This window comes from Aplidium turbinatum, chromosome 16 (assembly GCF_918807975.1).
Source record: "Aplidium turbinatum chromosome 16, kaAplTurb1.1, whole genome shotgun sequence".
Lineage (NCBI taxonomy): Eukaryota > Metazoa > Chordata > Ascidiacea > Aplousobranchia > Polyclinidae > Aplidium > Aplidium turbinatum.
The window spans coordinates 3,752,078-3,774,778 of NC_137487.1; the positions used below are offsets into that span (position 1 = coordinate 3,752,078).

Consider the following 22,701-nt stretch of genomic DNA (forward strand, 5'->3'; position numbering starts at 1 on the left):
TTTTACAAATAAGCAATAAGCCTACATCGTAGGTATTCCAATACGTCAAAATCACAGCACTGGAAGAAAATACACAGCAACATCAAGAACACTTATTGCTTCCACTGTACTCTATGATGTAATAAAGAAAGACATAGCCAGCAAAGAAATTCAAATTAATAAGTTTTTTGTGCTATCTGGCTTTGAGGGTTGCCAGCACGGCAACCACAATTATGGGGAAGAGCCGCCTGAACGACGACCACAACGCATTTTCGTTTGCACATTTGTTGTGGCTGTCATGCTGGCAACCTTCAAAGCCAGATAACACAAAATTCAAACCCTCATAACATAGTCTACCATTGCATGAAAAAAACGTAAACTCACGTAGGATACATGCACTATATCAACAATCATGAGTGATTATTGCGTTTCGACATCCATTAGGTAAATATGAAAAAAACTGGGAACAGGTCGTTTTGACGCCAAAGAGCTTGGGTTCGGGGCATGGTTCGGGGAAATGTTAGGGATTAGGACTGGCGGAAAAACACCCCTCCGAAAACACGTTTGAATAACAACAGTAAACATATTAAAAGTGAACACTAAAAGGTCAACAAACAAAAAACAGGTAGCGTTCATGTAGGCCATTGTCGGAGTTTTTATTTGCGCCGGAAGTTTTGTTTGCCCGTTTTTTTTTTTTTTTTCGTTTCTGTCACCAGCCGCCTTCAAATATTGCTTCATTGCAGATTCGATATCTTTGTCCGTCGCCTTGGCTTGCCTTCGAATCACATCTGTAATAATACAAAATGAGCTCTCTGTGAAAACAATTTCGCTCACAACAACGTAATTACACTACTACCTCATTATTAGGGATCGAACCGATGGCAAGTGTCCTTAATCTGGACATGAGCGGGGTTCACTACAATTAAATGTACTGTATATTGGTATAAACCTCCAATGCAAGACGGGTAGTAATATAAAAAATACGTCAAAAAATTGTAATTAGGGAACGTTCAAATATTACGTAACGCCTTCGACGGGGGGGGTTATGCAAAGCGTTACGTTAGCGTCATATTGGAGGGAGGAGGTTCAAGCCAAACGTTACGTAACGCTTTCGATAATATAAGTGATATATACAGTATAATATACCGGTAATTCATCAGTGATAAACTCAGCATTATCAAAACATCTTTTGTGATAAGGTGCTGCCGAAACCCGTGTTTTATCCTGCAACAACAACCACGCATGTGATATTGGAAAGGGAGGGCTAAATAGTAGAAGCTGATCTAATACTGGACCTTGTCACATTTTAACCTTTATATTACAGAAAAATATTCCATTCCTAATAAAACTTCCAATTTGTTAATCCTCAGTTGATTTGATTTATATTTAACTTACATTCATAAAAACAAAGAGGCCTGGCATTTTCCACCATCCTTCTGTAGTATGCATGGTGTTAGCATTGGCAGCACTTATTAGCCTACTGACGATAGCTCGTAAAACTACTTAAATATACAATTATATAAATACAAACTTACCAAATAACACTTTTTTATTTTCAGATCAAGAAAGGCAGTTTTTACATTTTTTCCAGTCCAATTAAACTGAGCGGCCAGATCGTCATTCACAAAAGGTCGCATAACTCTCCACACAGTTTCGGTACAATCGTTTCCTCCAACCGTTCTTATTTTCCATCGCTGTTAAATGAACATCCACACGTTATTCAATAGTCAGTTTAAAACTGAACAAGGTAACAAGCCAAGTCTAGATCGTGAACTCAAACCAAACAACTACACGTTCTATATATTGGTTAATCATTAGGTTATGCTTTAAAAATCATCATAAATTGGTCTAATAAACATGATTCTATTTTACAAACTAAAGTAGGCTATGTATGTGGAAGCGTTTAGAGCAAAACAAAGAAGTTTTAAAAATTAAAACTGAGCAGTTGAATAATTAGAAGGTTCTAATTTTTTTTAAGTATGATTTGCCCTAGTTACCACCTGCAAAGCGAAAAAAAACATGAACATCTGTAATGTACCATTAACTCACTTTCTGAAGTAGCAGGCAAGCAGCAGCTCCACGTTTTGATGCACCAGGTTGATATTCAGACGCATGAGCAATTTTTCACTAAAATATAAATCAGGAGACAGAAAAAGCTTAAATCTAAAATGACAGCCAATGGCGTTAGTGAGTGTTAAAAGTCCTTAAAATTTCGAAATAGAACTGAATTTCCTTGATATAGAGAGCCCTGAAATCATAGCCGCAGGAGAGTAAAACATTTTTGGGGGGGGCGAAAAAAATTTGCCCAAATTTGGCCTTTGCAAATATATTGTCAAAAACGCAATATTACTCACAATCTCTGAGGTAGTGTAGTCTAAGAACTCCATACTCATCAAATGTAAGCCTACCATAAGGTACGGTAGGCTACGCTATAGCTACTTTAAACACTTTTCACATTCATTTGAAAATTTCAAGGGGTCGATCTTAACTTTTTTTTCACTAGTCCGACCAGTTTAGCCTACTGACTTTTCACTTGTCTGATGACGTATTGAGATAAGTGTTTTGGCTTGCTGGCTTCTCTGACCTCTACTGCTCACTACTACACGTGTCGTGTCTAGCAAAGTTGCGAGAAAAAAGTAGTCACGTGCTCATTGACCCACTTTACAGCCTTCTTCGTGCAATTTCGCCTCTGCCAAGCAAATTTTTGCAGTATTTCAGAGTGACGTCACCAACCGCCATTTTGTAAACCAAAACTTTTCACCGGCGAATATTTTTACTAGCCAATCGGACTAGATAGCCTACTGCAACATTTCTACTAGTCCGCGCAAATTTTCACTAGCCATTGGCTAGCGGACTAGCGTTAAGATCGAACACAAATTTTGTGTGTATTCTTTAAAGTATTTATGCTAAATATCTCAAATTTGGTCATCATTGGGTGTAACCAGACAAAAAAACTTGCTGTCCACTTTGAAAAGCACTACAAACACATTGATGCAGCCAAACAAAAAATAGGTGGGGCTACTTTAAACACTGTCCAAACTTATGTACACAAACATAAAGCTAAATCGCTAAAAAAAAATACTAGATGCAATCCAAAATCACTAGATCTGGTGAAAAAACACTAGGAGTGGCACCACTGACAATTAGACAAAGGACAAACAGGCTTCAACTCATATCAACTGCTTGTTTGAAATGGCACGTGACTTCAATCAAGCGCAACTAAACCGGTATGATGAATTTTTTTAATCAAGCGGGAAGCGCGGCCTGTCGTAGGAAACTCGACGGCGCGTTGTCAGCGGAAAACGAGCGAATATCGAAAGCGCGTCTCTCGCGCGAAAGTCGATGGCGTGAAGCCAGCAGAAAGCGATAAACTTTAAAGAAAAAAAGTCATGACGAGATTCGCCATTCAAGCGCTGGCCTACCGCTAACGATTTTCGATGTCGCCAATGTGAGCGCTCGCCGCCCTGATGACGCCAGCTGCACGTCGACTGTTGCTACCTGGGTTGGTACATTGAAACTTATGAACTTTAAAGATCACTACTTCAAACTATAAAGTAATCAATTCCTTAGTAATTTGAAAACTCACATCATATTTTAACTACTTGTAGTCATGCTACATATTAACTGTAACTAACATCCTAAACATTCTACATTAGTTAAAAACAGTCTGCAACCACAATATCATGCAGTTTCACCGTTGATAGTTGGCAATATGCCTGTATTTGCATAGCATACAGTCTTCCAAGCAGATTCTGTGATTTGACCACAGTCTCTATATTAAAAACTTAAGACTAACTTAGTAGGATAATCTGGTAATAAGAAAAAATAGCCTAGGCCTATTTAGCGGTAATCTGCAAATAAGAATTTAGCCTACTTAAAGTTAAAACAACCTGCAGTTGACATTACTCGGCTAAGCCTGCCTAGACTTTTGGCTACGAATTGTAAAAGCACCCTACTACCACTTGAGGCGCTGTCTCAAATGCTAAGACATTGCCTTGCATAGCAACGCCATTGAGCTTCCAGACTAGTAATATAGAGACTGTGCTCAAACCATTATAACTTACATATATTATTGTGTTTTAGCTTCCTGATATTTTCAAATTTGTCTTTAGCTAGCCTATAAATATGCCCAAGGTTAAACAATATATACAAGCAAGAATCTGAAGGAATGACATCAAGTGCATTATGAAAATGGGACGAGATGATGTTTCACCACATATAGCCTGCTGAGGAACTCCCAAGCAACGTCTGTATCAGTAGAGAAGCTTCTCCATTTTAGGAAAATTTTTGAAGAGAGTCAGGAACTTCAAAGGCGATATTGTGAAACATTACTTGGTGTTGAAGTATAATACTGCAGAACCATCTCAGTAATTTCGGGATATTTAAAGACACTCTATATTTATCTTTTACAGTTTTTCGAGTGACTTTCATTACCTGTTTGTTAGCTGTGGTGTTGTTGAGTCTTCCACATTTTTTTTTTATTTTGTTAGAAAAACAAAGATAAATTTACATAACGGTTTAATTTCCAATATGCTTTGTATTTCGCATTTGGGTTGCAAACGCAGAAAGTTATGGATCAAAATTAGGTAAAAGTTTGTAAATTATAAAGTCAAAATTTCAAGCTTTCTAGGTAAAAAAATTGGTTGCCTTGTTAATTACTGGTTTGCAGCGTTTTAATCCAAATTTATTTGATAAAATGCCGTATGATGGCATTGCATCATTATTAGGGCAAGTTTTTGCAACTTTTGCAACTTTTTTTTACAGCTTCCGACAGCTTCCTAAATACTCAGAATTTATGTAGTTTTAAGCTGTTTGTAGGAATTTTATATTGCAACATTTTGCAACTTTTTTTCTATTTTTCATGCAACTCTTTACTGCAACTTTTATCAAGTATTGCGCAAAACGTAAAGGAGTGATTTAAAAAACATGCTATAAAACTATTTCTAGTATGGTTCTATTCCCTTTGATTTGCATAACAAAGAGCCATGTGATGGAATTAGCTGCATCTTAATGTTATCTAGCCTATGACGCAACAGTTAGCTTGCAAGCTAGAAGTTCAACAACCTTAGCTAAGCACGACAGTGCCCGAACTAAATTAGAAGTGGAAGTATGACTTGGCTTTTGGCCAAGCCTGCACAAACGGAAACAGGTTGTGTCTGGTCTTTCGAGGTCAAATTTTTGCAACTTTTTACAAATGCAACTTTTTACTGCAACTTTTGCTAAAATTAAGTGCAACTTTCTCACGATTTTAGTGCAACAAAAACTTGCCCTAATAATAATTATTGAACTTTTATTTTTCAGAAGGTCTTGCGTGTATCGATGCCGACGAATTCCGTGCCGTAGACACGATCGGTGTTGTGCCTTACGACGATCCAGATGTATTCGTAACTGCCGCCGCCGTGGTGATGAAGCAGGAGGTTTGGGTGACGAGGATGCCCAATATGGTGCTGACGCTGATGAGGGATATTAACCAACAAATGATTTTGGTAAGTGTCACGATTCTTTTTATTTCTTACCAGGAAAGAGACTTGGAAAGGATTAATGACGTAGTTTAATGGGATATCACCGAAAAGCAGTCAATTAAATGCCGAATAGTTCTACTTGTGAAATGATATATGAAAATACTTGAAGGACTCCAACGAACAGCTCAACACTTCCAGCAAATAATCAAAGTAACAATGAACAGCAATAAATTCTAGCGCTTATAATTCTTAATCGACTTCGTGATTCACTCACAGCTTCTCATATGATTCTAATTTCGATCACAATTTATAGAGCACCAGCTCTCTTCAATAGCTTCAACTTCAATCAACAATCGTCTCACTATACTCTCTACTTCTAACTACAACTACAACAACCATCTACAGTCTCTCATAATGATCATTTACGCAAATTACGCTACTATTTATGGTAGGTTTGATGGTCTAGTAACTTCGAGAAGGTAAGATAACGTTACATCATAAGAACTCATTGTTCTGTCAAGTTTTACAACTGGCAAACATCTTTATCATGTCACAACACCCAACACCTGGCAAGTCAAGCAAAGAATATTCCCGACTTGCACGTGAACAGAATGTTCTGGAAATACGTCACATAATAAAGATTTCTCAATAAGAGGTCACTACAAGACAGTAACCGATAATAACATATAGCATAAGAATTTTACAATTAAAACAGTACGCTCGGTCAAGACATAATGTAGCCTTTCGTGAGTCTTTGCATATTGATTGTGACAGTAAGTTTAAAAATAATGAAACAGTAGTTTTTCATATGCATCTGTTCAACTTGTAAATGAATGAACCAGAGATATCTCAAGATGCGGCCAGGCCTGTCACAATCTGTAGACTTTTGAAGGTTTGTGCTAACAGTCAAACTAAAAGTTTAAAAGTAATATTTTACGATCTGTCGCTACATCACTACAATGATAATTTTTGAAACTTTTCGTTGCAAAATATTTTGAAAGAGTTTTGAAACAATAACAATAACAAGTGTATTAATATTTAAAATCGTTTAGGTTGGGTACTACAGAGTAATCAACTTGAAACAATTTGAAAATGTCCGGGCCCCAAAAGTGTTATTTTTAAAGCCATGGAATAACCATGACATTTTAGTACTGGAAGTAACATGTATCTAAATATAGTTGCCACAAGACTGAAAATTTTGGTTTCTGTTGTCACTGAGCAATGTTAAACATTTGGTAGGCTACATGGCGTTTTGAAAAAAAATCTGGCCCCCCACTGTTAGATTTTTAAAATTACATGCATAGGGCATAATAATGATAGTTTAATACTGGAAGTAACATGTATTTAAATTTTCACAAGAGTAAAGTTTTCTGAATTCATAGAATATTAAGCAAATTGATACATGGCGTTTAAAAAATCCAGGCCTTTTAAATGTTTAGTTTTAACCCTTTGCTTTTCAACGTTTTTTTGGAAGTTAACTGCTCAAGGGGGGGCCATTTTTGGATCAAATTCAATCAGCTGTTACGAGTTATCCGCTGATGCTATTTCAACAGAAGTTGCACTGGTGTGAAAGCAAATCATTTGTCTATAAGTTTGAAAACTCATTATTTTAAAATTTTATATGTTAAACTTGATATTTCAATTTTTGCAAAGGTACCTAAAAACGACAATTTTGATTTAACTTGCCGCCTTTAATTAACCGTGCTAATCCGATTTCATGCAAACTTCTAAATAACAAAGAGCTCGATCGAACGCACGAAGTGTGTGTGCGGTGTGCCGAATCATTGCATTGATTAGAATTTACGACTTGCGAGCAAATCTTATTGTAAGCTACTCAGTACTCACTGATTCTAAAATAGTTACAATCAGAGTAATATTGTTACACGAATTTGAAAAAAACAAAACTGCGTTTGTTGTCTTACATTTTTGTCCTAAACTAAATGCATTCCGAAACTCATGGCTAGCTTCTAGTTTTATGGAACCAAATTTCTCATAAGTAACACCTTAGCCTGCTTGAATAGCTGTTTACATCTTCGTTTGTGTATTTTAGGTCTACAATTGAGTTTGTAGTATGAATATTTTTAGTAGAGAGAAGACAATTGAACAAGTTGTTGAAATAATCTGAAATTTCTAAGTTCAAATTAGGTGCTTTTGAAATTGTGGATTTGTGTCAAGTCGCATCACAAATATCATGCAGGCCACATCATAAGTCATTTCGCTTACGAGTGTTTATAAACATGACTCATAAATTACATCCACAAAAAATACAGCATTTACATCAACAAAGCTAAGTTCGAAGCTCACTTTTTATTGAAGATTGTGTCAATCAATTTGAAAATACATTTTTAGTCCGCCAGCGTCGAAATAATGCAACAGCGAATTGAGGAACATGCGTAAACAAAGGAAATGTGAAATAACCCACAGTCAGCAAATCTACATAAATTTAACGTTTACAAATGTTGAATCAATGTAAAAGGACTGGATTGCTGACTGGGTCCTTATTGTTTGAAGCACTAAAAATACGCGTAAAAGCGACAACGTCAGCAAGGCAGTGATTATGTTTCTGGCCAAAAAAAATAACGTTTGACTTCAAAGATAAAAATGATTATAACGAAGCTTCAAAGTTTGTCGTAAAACATTTTACTGAGATACAATAAACATAATCAATTTGTGCCAGATTGTGAGAAGACTTCCTAGATTCTTTCCAACCATTTGCATGATTGCAAATTATTTTCTATAACTTTACATTGCTAAAAAATGGCTTCTTTGTTGAAACAACGTGGCTACAATTCTATAAAAAATTCTTAGGCCTACTACATTGAAGTAATGAAATTTTTTTTGTGATTTTGCTGATGACGTTTTACAATATCCGAGAAGTAAAAAATAATAATGATGAATTATTTTACAAAACCGTGGTTTGCAAGTGCTTCACAAAAAATTGTTGGGGGAAAATTTACTATTAGACGTAAAACGTTTGTAAAAGAAATTTGTCGGTTTACGTATTTATAATGTTTATTGCGCTGTTATCGAATTATAAACTGCCTGTAGGCTATTGTCTACCTTTGTGGTTGCCGGCCAGCTTAGAGCAGCATGCAAACTAAGCGTTTATGGTATTTGCATCGTGTTATGATTCTCGAAAATTTCCCACAAGGTCTTTATTTTTATCGTGATATTTTGTGCCTCTTCTGTCCTAAACTTGAAGTTATTGTGCAGCACTATCCACATCGGTTTTTAGACTCAGTCTTCATTGAAAATCTTTTGTGTGGTGCATCATTTCAAGTAGTGTCTTTCCCTAAACTGTTACACAAATCGCCCAGAACCAGGTTGATTATTATGTATCTTACAGCAGTTGAGAGCCCGTTATTGTATGTGTGGAATTATTACTGTAGATGTCTGACTAAATTCATGCCAAAGTCGAGCAAATTCTGCTTTCGGGATCCTTGCCGTTATTTACTGTATTTTTTGTTGATAAGTTTAGGCAGCATTTTTCCAAGATAAATGAAGACATCGGTATTGTTCGTCACTTAGATTTAGTTTTCTCAGCATTATTTATTCATTCTTTGATCCACTAGTTTGTCCCACTTTTGGTATAATCGGATCGTTTATAAATGGCGGGTCTTCACAATAGCCGGCCTCTTATACATTGGCGCAACGTATTCAGATGTTGAATCAATGATGAAGAAAGCTGATTTGTTGTTTGTCTTATGTGACGCCTAAATTTATGCCTCGTCTACAGTACAAAATATTTTGTAATGTACATTGTGTACATTGTACATTTTGTTTGTAGGCCTACATTACAAAATATTTTGTAATGTAGATGAGGCATTATCATCTTTATTTTGCGCTCTTTGAAACAAAACACAGTGCACTGTGAAACAAAAATACAGGACATAACAACAAGTAGGCGACATAAAGCAGTGAAGGGACGCCATCGAGTTAGCTGCTACGTGCAAATGGAGCCTATCTCATAATTTTGAGTGTATCTCACAATTACTGTTTGCAAAAACGCTATTTCTCCGGCTTCTCCCAAAAGCATTTGCAGTGATACATTTCCTCAATTGCAAGTTTTGTCAATGAGAGCATTTCCATAGAACGTTTATTTCGAAACCAGGTTTTCGTGTCTTTATCCAAGAAAAGATTTCTTATTGTAACGTTTTTTATTCGTCAATGAATATTATCTGCTTGAAACAACTGTTTTGAATAGTTTGTGGCCTCCATAGCCTACTATTTTGATCGTGGATTGCTATTCTTCTTTGTAGAGCTGATAACGCAAAAAAGCTTGCTATTATTGTTTCTAATTAACAGCTTTGCGATCACTGGCTTTTCTTTGTAGCATAAGAAATAACGCGCTTTGTATTATTGAGGTCAAACCAAACAAAAGAAAGCAAGAGGATGCTTCTCTCTGCTCGCGCATATCGATGCACGAAGCAATTATGAGCTTATGGCTTGTCATCGCAATGTAATCCATTTCACGCTTTGCTGGAAGTTAGCTAGAAATAGCAAAAATTCACCAAAATCTTGAATTTACAAGAAAACTACACAACTTTTAGCATCAAATTTAATATCATCAGATCCGCCTGGCAATTTTAGGAAAAGTCAAGAAAAACCAAGTGCATGGCGTTACTGTGCTTCAAATAATTAAAGGAAATATGAGGGGGGGGCCAAATCTGGCCTCCCTTTGAGGAGCAAAGTGTTAAAACTACATATACCTGGCATAATAGCGATGGTTTTCAGTGACGTTCGGTGGCTTAAACCGTTGGGAAAGCAACTTGGAAATATGCTGCAGCAAGGTAGTAGGCACGAAGGACGTAACCGTCGAGCGAAGCCCGAAGGCGTGTTGTCGAAGGCAACACTTCCAGCGGGGGGTCTGGGGGGTCTCCCCCAGAAATTTTTGAAAAACACTTCCAATTTGGTGCGCTCTGAAAGCATTTCCAAAACAAATCAAAAATAAAAATCTGTCAAATTGTGCTTCGCCTATGCCGTGATCATACATCCATTTAATGTTTAGAAGTCATGAAAAATCTTAATTTTAACGTTGCAGGACCAAAATCCTGTGTTAGACATGGAATAATAGTTGTCTAAATGTTTAATTCGTCATGAATGTTCATTCTCAGATATTCAGTTAGGCCTACACTATAAAAACTAACACTTAGGCCTAAACATTACAACCGCAAGCAATTTGTACAAAAGCTGGATAAGTTTGCATCCTGCGTATAGAAGCTTAACGAACTAAATATTGCATCCGTACCTGAACGTTCATTGGCGAAGTAACGTTATATCAACGCTGTAAAAAGGGCAAAGGCATGACTATGAAAGCTAGTAGGCTAAAGTACATGGCGAGGAGACATCAAAAAACAGCAACAAGCTTTTTGCCATTATGATGCTGTGCTGTGTACCGTGACGAGAGACCATTCTGACGAGTTAGTCTAGCCGCTCTAGCGAATGTACGCATTGACATCACTGGGTAAGCAACTCTAACCGTAACACATCTGATTGGCTAAGCAGCTGGTGACGTTTTGCAAAACGGGTGAGGATTGGATAAAATGAAGGCGTTTTTTGACATTTTTTGAACCTGGGAAAGCAACTTTGATACAGTAGTTGCTTCCCTGGAGCTTCAGTGGTTGTTTCTGACAGAAGCGTTTGCGTTAATTGGCATTTATAGGCAAGACATGCGGTTTGGTGAGGACTTAGACTACTCACAAGCGTTACGAGTAATTCTAGTCACGAATACAGTAATTTTCAAGTTAAAATAGACGTGATAAAAATAATAAGTTAAACCTAGAATTCAGTCATTATATTTTGCATAGTTTTCGCTCAGGTAGCCTAAGCACTGCTTTCCTTGCTTTCCCTCACCGATCGTCACTGATGGTTTTGTATTGAAAGTAGCATGTATTCTATTTAAATGCAATTGTCACAAAACAAAATTCTGTTGTCACAGTGCAATGTTAACTATTTGCCACATAGTGAAATGTCTTGGGTGGCCTAAAAGCATGTAACTTTGTAAAGGTGGCCCAACGCGACAATCTCAGCACTTGCCTCACCCTAACGCCGCAACTGACTTCAAGGTTACCGGCAGTGGCGTAGCCAAGGGGGGGGGTTTTGGGGGTTACAACCCCCCCCTTTGGCACGCGTGTGACGTCACGATATTGAGAATGATGCTTTTAGTCTAAAAAAAAATGCCTAATTTTAAACAAAATTGCATTGAAAGAGCAAGTTTTGCCAATACCAAACATCTCAGCCAGGAATTAGCAACAAGAAAACATAGCGACTTAGCTTTATTTCCGAAAAATGCCGAAGAAAACGTGATCTTATCCTTTTGCTATCCCACCAGACACCACCATTTTACAGTAATATTCGTAACCACATTTTTGTTGAAAATGCTCTCAGAATGCACCAAATTCAAAGTAATTTTTCAAAATTTTCTGGAGGAGGCCCCCCCAGACCCCCCGCCGCTGGGTTGTCAAAACCCCTCCCTTTCACATTTTCTGGCTACGCTACTGGTTACCGGTACTTGCTTGTGAATCGAAATTTTCCATTGAAAATCACAAAAATTACTGCATTTTCTAAGTAAATTGCGGGTCCCTTAATTTACGGCCCTGTGCAATTGCACGGTTTACACACCCCAAAGACCGGCACTGCCTCAATTATTCAACACCCCCGCATCCCATCGCAGCAGGTCACGAATCCATTTGTAGTGCGTGCACCACTGGTTAAAAAACCACCGCTCTAAGCGCTTACAAAGCATCGCGTACAAGCGCAATGAATACATTATTATCTTGAAACCTCCGTTTGCTGGGTGCCAAGTGCGAATAGGATTTACGTTTCAATATCCTTCGATGTGATCCAACTTAGCAGGTGGACAATACAAGTTGACGAACAATAATTCACTAAATATGAAACAGTTGCCGCTGCTTCAAATATTTTTTAAAATGTGTCTTCATAAAGTCTAACTTTGCTCGGCAGCCGATTGTAGCAAAAATTAACAGCGATAGATTATATAACTAAAATAGATTATATAACTTGATTAATTAACCGTGTTTCGCCCATGAGGCTGGGCTCTTCACTTCTTCAGTATCTCACCGTATTCTTGCGACAAGGGTGGTCACAGCGGTAAACCATAATTCTTCGTGGGAAAATTGTAACATAAAATTCCCGGATCCGTTCGTCTGCATGTAATGACCGAAAGAGAAACACTCTTCTGAAACTTCTATTCAAAAAGTGTATTCCTGTAAAATTATCCCGCGGCTATCGAAATCGGGGTGCAACACCGTACACCACTAAAAATTGTCACTACAGAACAAACTACTTAGATAAAGACGGAATTTTTGTCCAGCTAGCAAGCACTAAGCAAACAGTTAAATGTGCGACTAACTCTCAAGCAACCATTTCACGAATGACCAGAATAGATAGCAATATCTCAAACTCACGTTCACAGTACTGTGACGCAATAGTGAAAGACATTGTCACGCAGTTCAAACAGGTGTTCAAAGCTGGTGATCCAATATTTCATGTTTAAACAGGTTTGACACTGAAACAGGTTTAAACAGGTTTCAACAGGTTTGACACAAGTCGTACGAACGATGGTGCAATCTCTGCTCATGTTTAGGAAAAATTCCATGACGTAATACGCTAAGATTCAGTAGACCTGAACGGTTTTTATATGACGTTTGATTAGGTGAACAATTGTCTGGAACATACCGGCCCCTAGTTATGACAGTCTGACATGGCATAACTAAAAAAGAATTGACGACAATTGTGAGCCAATGAATAAAAACACATGATACACAAATTGTTTGAATCACTTACGTTTAAGTTAATACGCAAATACAAAGGGCATGCAAAGAATGAACAGCAATACGAATAATACACGACGATACATGAAATTGGTACCATAGGTACACGCTAAAATGACGCTATATACAATGGTTGCGATAATAACCGACTGTTCCGGGCTCAGACAAGGGTCGGCCACCGCAGACAGAACCAGGCTCAAACCCTAACACTTAAGTGTTCTTTACGGGGGCGAGGCACGAAATATCCCTCAACACGTAGTCTACTTTCACTTTCCCCGTACTCTCATCATAGTTGCAGACGGCAACTTTGGCTCTACGAACCACAGGCTTCCCTTTCCTAATTTGTGGAACTACCTCATGCACCCTCCCAAGTTGATACTTCCCACGTTTACCAATGTCTTGGAGAGAACCCACCACTACAAGTTGACCAGGCTCCAAATTCTCGGCCATTTTTAGCCATTTTTTCCGGCCCTGAAGACCTGGCAAGTAAAAATCGATCCATTTACTCCAAAACTGCTGAGAAAGTGACAAATTGAACTGATAATCCCTTCTTAGTTGGTCACGATCATGTGGTTGCCCAACAGCACAGTATGGGTCTAAGAACGGGGTCAAAAGTGAGGCAGGGGTGATGACAGTAAAATCCCTAGGGTCGTCACTCAAAGGTACCAAAGGGCGTTCGTTCACGATCCGAACGGCACTGCCTGTGTACGTAAGCAGTTCAATAAAATTGGGCTTACGAATTGAAGAGTCCAAAATGTGAAAAAAAATGCAATTTTAAATTGTTTTACCATTGCCTCCCAGGCGCCACCTTGCGCCGGAGCATACGGAGGTATAAATTCCCAGTTTATCTCTCTCTGTCTCAGGGCGTTGTGAAATTCAGCTGATTCTATCAACTCGGGTAACTTCTTAGATGCTGCCTGAAAGGTACTTCCATTATCGGAATAGATAGCATTAACCTGCCCACGTAAATCTGTAAACCTTGTAAAGGCAAGTAAAAAATCACTCAGCGACAATGACGTAACTAGCTCAACATGAATAGCTCGAGATGCCATACATGTGAACAAGAGTCCCCAAGCTTTTTTGTGACTTCTACCTTCAACAAAGGTTAAAGGTCCAAGATAGTCTAAGCCGCAATCAAAAAAGGGTTTCCTATGGGCAGTTGTGCGAGACAAGGGTAAATCAGACATGAGCTGCCTTATAGGCCGCGCTTTCTCAATCGCACATACACCACAATCATTAAGATACCTCTTCACGGAGGCATTACCATTAGCGATCCAAAACTTCTGTCCCGTAGACAACAAAGTGTGCTGTACTCCACAGTGCGCATTTCGATTATGATGCGACAGTACAGCAAGCCTAGTGAAGGAGTGTTTTGAAGGCAAAACAATCGGATGCTTTGCTTCTAGAGAAATATCGGGAGAATTACTTAAGCGCCCTTCAATGCGGATTACACCAGCATCATCTACACAAGGTCTGTACTTTTTAAGTGAACGCAATTCTTTCAAGCGTTCCTTCTCACGTTGTGAAGCGCCAACACTACCCCGCTTTATCACTTCCTCAAGGGCATCCGGCGATCGTTTGGTCATTAAATGTACCACATCGCCATACACGCTTTTCTGAACAAACTTCACAGTTAAGTCTAAGGCTCTATTAAGATAAGAGGCGTCCAGTTTTGGCTTCACAAAGCTACGCTTTCTCGTTTTACAGCACAAAAATTCAACAAAAGCAACCAAATAAGCGATTCTCTTTTTCATAACTTACAAAGAAGGTGCGGCCTCGATCAATCTGTGAAGGCCACCCTGTCCAACGTCAAGCGACTCCTCTTCGTCACGAAGATATAGGCTATGGACAGGTACTGAAGTAACATTTTCTACAGATGGAATTTCTTCACATTGATAGAGAAGACTAGAACCATTCAACCACAACTCTCGAAATTCTTTCTTTGTAATAAGATTTGGCCTTGTGCCAACATCAGCTGGGTTCATATCGGTAGGGCAAAAACGCCAATCCTGGGCTCCAGACAACAATAAAATATGCTCAACTCGACGCGTGATAAACTTATTCAAACGTAAATCAGGGTTTTTAACCCACTGCAACACAGTCCGAGAATCACACCAAAAATACTTAAGGCAGTCGGGCATCTTCAATGCCTCGTAGGCCTGCTTCACGAGTCTTGCTGTATTCAAAGCGGCAACAAGCTCTTTCCTAGCTATCGGCCAAGACAACTGATTTTTTACAACAATGGTAGATTTACCCAAAACGAAAGACACACTAGGAACTCCATTAACCAGTCTACGTAAGTAAACAACAGAAGAGAAAGCTTGATTCGAAGCATCACTAAACCCATGCAATTGATATGAAACAATATCATCCGGACTGCACACACCAGAGTTTGCAAAATACCATCTCGGTAACGAAAAATCCTTAAGCAGGTCCAAAGAGCGAAGCCACGACTCCCACTCTTTAACAAAGCTATCAGGGACCTCGGTGTCCCAATCACACTTATCTATTGCCAATTGCTGAAGTATCAGGCGTGCTTTTAGAAAAAATGGCGCTCCAAAGCCTAGCGGGTCAAAATTTTGTCCAAGCTGACTGAGCATACTTCTGCGCGTGTGTTTAGCTAAGGGCTTTAAGGAACATGCGATACGCATCTCGTCAGACTCGGTTTGCCACACACAACCCAATGTCTTCGCTGATGGCAAAGTCATATTTTCAGTCTGAAAGTCAATGTCACGAATCAAAGGTGAAAGCATCTCATTATCCAAATTTGACAAGACAATCATAGCCTCCTTGTTAGCACTCCACTTAACAAGTTTAAACCCACGGCTATCAAACAAAGCAATTGATTCATGAGTGATTTGCTGAGCTTCCTCTAAGCTATCAGCCGAAAATATAAAATCATCCATGTACATATTATTTGTAATATTGCAGAGAGTTAGTTCACCAGCACCGCTGGGATTCTGCTCGATCATTTTCTTTATAGCCAAGCAAGCAATATATGGGCTACTCTTTATTCCCCAAGGGTGTACACAAAAACGAAAGGGTACCATTCTACCACTTTCAAGGTCATCATCTTCAAACCACAATATACGAAACAAATCCCTCTGCGACTCAGGTAACTTTATTTGAAAGAAGCATTTAGTCACATCAGCCATGAGACTAAGTCTACCAAGCCGAAATCTAGCCAAGACATCTACCAGAGGGTTTAACAAGTCAGGACCCGAACACATTTCATCATTAACACAAGTTCCTCGAAATTCAGACTTGCTATCGTAAACAATACGCTTTTTTAATTGTGACGTCACAAAGTATGGTAAATACCATTAAAATCCCTTTACATTTTCTGCTTCACCAGCACGCTCAATATAGCCATTAGATTTAAGATCCTTCATGGTGTCAGTAAGGAAATCACAAAGTTCAGGTTGTTTTAAAGCCTTCTTCCTTAAAGCAGCAGCTCTATCTGACGCCAACACAAAATTGTTAGGTAAATCAATATCTTCCTTCAACGGTACAGGTATCTCAAATCGACCATCTTTCAACTCAATATTCGGTTCAACAATTAAGTTCTCTAGCCAAAATGTCATTGCGAGACAATTCACAGGTTTCATTTTGCAAGGTCAAATCCTGAATGACTTTGTTCAGGTCTGCTATTTCCATATCACGAGACTCAATTTTACGCTGAAAGCCAGAGATGACATCCGACTCTGAAGACGTCTGCACTCTGCACACATTAGCAAAGGTTTCATCTAAGGGTGACTTACCACCACAAGCCAACCAACCGAGAGGAGTGAGCAAAGCATGCGGTTCACTACGATTTTCACCAACACGCTCCTCTTTGGCCCACATCAAATAAGCGTTGTCGTTGCCAATCAGTACATCTACAGTACTACAATCATTCAAATGAAACATATTCACGTCATGAAAATGACGGAAACCACTTAAATCCTGCTTATGCGGTAAAGTTTTAACATCATCAGCCCAAGCTGGGTTAACCGCCGAAGTCATATCACAAAACAGTTCATCTGTCTCTAACGACTGGATGTTGAGTTTGACAAGGTCAGCACAGGTAGCTTTCTGACCAGCCAGGGTATCCATTTTAAACGACGCTTTATCGTACGGTTTAAGACCAAGTTCGCACACCAAATCACTCGAAACAAACGTCAACTGCGAACCAGGATCATGCTGACAATACACCAACTTCGATTTGCCAGTTATTGGATTCAAAACACGAGCAGCAGTAACGCGGTTAAAAGCTGCTTTAACATTTCCAATCTTAACATTACGCACAGGAACTCTGGCACCAGCATCATCTTTGCCAATCGAATCCAGAGAATCACGTGACGTCACATAAAAATCATGCAGAAGAAAATAGTGTTTCCTATCGTTGTTAGGGACACACTTACGACAGTTGTTTGCATGAACGCAATCCCTAACCATATGCTGGCGCAAACAATTCAAGCATTTGCCAGCTTTCACAATGACATCTCTCCGACCTTTAGGTGTCAAGCGCAAAAATTCTTTACAATTAGACAAAAAATGATATTCAACATGACCACGTGACGAACAACAAATGCATGCCGGTAGGTTTTTACGTCTGGCTTCACCACCGCGCGGTGCGCCAACAGCAGTCGAGTACTGCGAACTCCCTGAAATCACATTATCATGGGGTTTTACCGACGTCTGCCTAACCGGACATGAAGGCAATTTTCCTTTGCCAAACTTTTTAAAATGCTGCGACTCACCAGAATCGCCCATTAGCATAATGCTAAAATCAGTCGACTTGCGCGTTTCCTCCCGTACTACAAAATCAAACAAACTCTGAAAAGTAGGCTCATCAGTACCACCATACTGATCACCTAAAAAGTCAAGATAACGCTGCTTAGCGTCAAACGGGAGTCGCTTAGCCAAATCCAAAACAAAACGTCCTTCTAATTTATCACGCTGACCATAAGCTTGCGCGTAAAGCAAACACTGCGACAATTCATCTTTAAACTCTTTTAAATCACTGGAAGAGATCGAAGTCAATTTGCTACCATAGCGATACTTTCTAATTTCTGGTTCGGCAAAAAGACCTCCACGAACTCCAAAACGTTGAGACAAGCGAGCCAACGACATTTCTATCCTGTCTTCCTCTGACAAGCCAGGAGTGTCAGAAACCAAATTAGCAATCGTTTGCGCAGCTGTCCTAACACAAGCTGCTTGTAACAAAGTCAAACGAGTTCCTTTAAAGGGCGAAACTGCCATTAAGGCCGTAACACGATTTTTAAAGAAGATAAATGGCATATTATTACCATCGTAACCAATCAAGGCCGCCTTATCAAAAAACGTCCTACTATTTTGGTATTCAAAAAAGCAATCCTGCTGTTGAGAACTCGATTTAGCGGGAGAAGACAAGCTATATCCCTTAAGGGGCTGAGGGGGCTCAGTCACATGCACAGCCCGATCACGCTCCTTACACAAGTTAAAATCAGGAGACGCGATACGCCTCTCACAACCACCCAAATTACGTGTAGCTGGGCGATCAAAAACTAGCGGCGCAAAAAACTGTGAAGGGGGCATAACATTACTTCGGATGGCGGCCCCGTGACCTGTATGCTCTGGGGGAGGAGTTCGGCTAAAATTCGCAGGCCTTGGCTTTGGATCCTTCGGAAGATCCTTAGCCGCGGCCCCGAGACCTCCTGAAACAGCTTGAAAACGTGTGGATTACACTGGTCCACTTACAGATTGAACAGGTGTCTGGAAAAGGTTATATAAATTTAACCGCGATTGATGTTCACTTCTGGAATGCCTAGAAGAACCCTTCTTAGAGCTACGCCGGGAGCCCACCTCTGATCGATATTCAGCTAAAGCTACCTCCTTACGTTGTTCAGCCCTCAACTGGGCGTCTTTGAGTGCGAACTCAGCAGCTCTGGCTTCGGTCTCAGCTCTCGCGACAGCCTCAGCTCGTATGGACTCAGCTCTCGCGGCGGCCTCAGCAGTTCTCGCTTCGGCCTCAGCTCTGGCGGCAGCCTCAGCAGCTCTCGCTTCGGCCTCAGCTCTCGCGGCGGCCTCAGCAGCTCTCGCTTCGGCCTCGGCTTGTATCTGGAGCTCCTCTCGTCTTAGCTGTAAGTTAATTTGTGCCACTATCCGAGACAAACTCCTAGACATCCTAGTGCTTACATTTGAGGCGCTATCCTCAGGATGTATGTCAGCATCCAACATATCTGAGAACTCACTTTCTTTTTGTTCGAAGTTATTCTTTAACGAGTTAAATTCGGGATCTACCCTATCACGAAGTTCTGCCAAGATTGCAGAGTTAAAAATTTTACTCAAAAGATCTTGGAAATGCCGTAAATCCTTTTCCAAAGTAGATAAGTGAGATCGAAAAATTAACAGTTCCTGCTTATCACTCAAAGAACCTAGGGCTACAGAAAGTTCCCCAATTTGAGTCAAAATATCCCTTCTAAGATGGCGGGCCTCTCGAACTGACTTAGCCTCATCGTTACTGGGTCCCTCCCCAGAATGGCCTGCCCGACCGCAAAGAACATCATCAGGCTTAAACTCAGTCGAGTCGACGGCGGCCGAGTCCCTGTCGCCACCGAGTGTAGACATATTAAATGTTGAGGCTAAATTTACCAATTAAAAAATTAAGTTACACAAACACACAAAATTATTACAGTAGTTATAAAAAACTTAACTGCAAAGACCGTAAAAATATAAAAAGGAATTTAAATGCACGATACCGTAGCTGTACGAGTATATGAAGTCCAAAAGTCCACAAAACTTGCTTGGATTCTTCGATTTGAATCTTCAAGCACAGATCGATTGTCTTTAATCTTCTTTCTTGCCAATGAATGTCAAAGTTATTTTTCTTCAGTACCAAACCGAGAAGAAATGTCTTTAATTTTCTTTTGCTTCTGTAGACTACCAACCAACAAGATCTTCTTTTATTATTTCTTTGCTTCTGTAGCCTACCAACCAACAACTTCGTCTTTATTATTTATGTGCTTCTAGTGCTTCTTGGCCTACCAGCTAACAAGCCACGTCTTTATTATTTATGGTCACAGCGGTAAACCATAATCTCTTCGTGGGAAAATTGTAACATAAAATTCCCGGATCCGTTCGTCTGCATGTAATGACCGAAAAAGAAACACTCTTTCGAAACGTCTATTCAAAAAGTGTTTTCCTGTAAAATTAGCCCGCGGCTATCGAAAATGGGTGCAACGCGTACACCACTAAAAATTGTCACTACAGAACAGATTACTTGGATAAAGACGGAATTTTTGTCCAGCTAGCAAGCACTAAGCAAACAGTTAAATGTGCGACTAACTCTCAAGCAACCATTTTACGAATGACCAGAATAGATAGCAATATCTCAAACTCACGTTCGCAGTAACTGTGACGCAATAATGAAAGACATTGTCATGCAATTCAAACAGGTGTTCAAAGCTGGTGAACCAATATTTCATGTTTAAACAGGTTTGATACTGAAACAGGTTTAAACAGGTTTGACACAAGTCGTACGAACGATGGTGCAATCTCTGCTCATGTTTAGGAAAAATTCCATGACGTAATACGCTAAGATTCAGTAGACCTGAACGGTTTTTATATGACGTTTGATTAGGTGAACAATTGTCTGGAACAAAGGGTATTCGACCGTTTTACCACTCCGTTGCTGTTAGCCTTGTGCTGATAGCCAGGAAGAACGCCCCTTTCTTCCCATAAAGTCTAACGTGGCTTTAAAGTTCGAGCAATGTTAGTGAAAGCCTCTAACAAGTTTATCAACTGTACAGTTAGAAACTTTAGATCCAACAAGCAATAAACTTAATAAATGTTGATAAAATGCTGCGATGTCATAAAAAAAATTTCTGTGGTCACAAAAGCATGCATAGTAACTACGTCACAATGATGTAACATTGGTCTTTCACCTCAATAATATGAAAGGAAAAAGTTAAGTTCAGATTTAGTCTCTTAGTTAACAAAATGGGTTCTTGAAATATTCAACATCAGACGAAAAAGCTTCTTGAAAAACTTCATCCTACAAGCAACTTCACAGACTTGTTGATGCTTTGTTGTATTAATACAAACTTTATTAGTGAGATTGATCGAATTTTTGTGGTTTGCAAATTATTCCATCCGATGTCGTCAAGTGTCGTGCAGAACACTCACCTCTCAGCTACACAGCAAGTCCAATTGCAGACCAATGGCTTTTTGGAAAAAAACAACATATCTTTAGTAAAAAAATTAACGACAATCTATGTTTTTTTTTTTCAGGAATTGGAATGACATTGGAAAAGAAGATTCAGAACATGGAAACCATTTTGTGCACTTTGCAATATATATAATTATGTTGATAATTAATATATATTGCAAAATGTATATGGTAATATTATGCTAATTATGCTAATAAAACTGCTCGAAATTTTTTTTACGAAAACTTCAAAAGTACTATTGTACAATTTGTGTTTACAGAAAATAAAATCATGTCATTCACAAAGTGTGTCAAGAAAAGTTGAAGATATCGCGAAAATTCTTGTTTATCGGATTGATAAAAAGACATTTTTTTTCAATAAAGCACATGTTGTATTAAGTCGGCTATAACGTAAATCCTAAACAAAACGTCTATCCTAATCCAATTTTAATTTGATGAATTTGGCTGCACACAAAGTCTCGATAAAGAAAATACTGCTTCTAAAAATGCCTAAAAAGTGACCCAAGCAAGATTGTAACTAATTTGTCCAAATTTTCTGGAGAGCAAGCCCCCACCACACCCTCTTTCGATTTATTTATTTGGACATTAAGTTTTACATTGCATTGTTCATTTATGTTATAAATTTTACTTTGTTAAAACCCTGGTCCTTTCTCAACTTTTTCTAGACCCCCTTCTGCATAGTTGGGATGGTCTATCAACTATTCATTCTATAATATGCGCTGCATATAAAATCTACGGTGGGAATTTTGCAAGAAACTACGATGAAGTTTATATCATTTTTCAAAACGGCGCTTTGGTGCTGCGAGACTGTGATGAGAGTTTTTTTCATCTTCCGTCGTTGCAATTGCTGCTATTAGTTTTTTGTGGGGTTAATTTAGAGATTTTTAATTTTCAATTTATAGTCGGGAGACTGTCGAATGATCAAAACTTACAAATACCAGCACGGCCAAAAAGCTTGTTAATTGTTACGCCAATCTTAATTTGCAAGAGTGCATGGATTAGAAAGGTTGAAAAAAGAAAAGTTGAAAATCACTGAACTAGAAGATTAATATATAAGCGATGCTTTATAAATTTTGGTCAAGAATTTAGAGCAGTTTCGGTTACGACAAAATATATTGCTAATGTTGTGATGGCCATGATGGCTGTCCCTCGTCTTCAAGGATGATGGATTTTGTAATGAAAACGCTAACAATGAGTTTTTAAATGGCTAAGGAATCCAATCTTAGCTTTAAAAGTTCGGTTACATTTGAGATATTTAAGATCTTACGGGAGAGCC

At 38.9% G+C, this 22,701-nt stretch overlaps 2 long non-coding RNA genes across 3 annotated transcripts in view; both read left to right on the forward strand.

Moving 5' to 3' along the window:
- The window catches only part of LOC145785971 (uncharacterized), a 167,884-nt gene that overhangs the window by 8,909 nt on the left and 136,274 nt on the right, over positions 1–22,701 (forward strand). The window lies entirely within an intron of this gene.
- On the forward strand, positions 1,603–21,586 carry LOC145785911 (uncharacterized). Its single transcript, XR_014291224.1, has 3 exons — positions 1,603–1,726; positions 5,281–5,465; positions 21,488–21,586. It is a non-coding gene; the product is annotated as an uncharacterized LOC145785911 (long non-coding RNA).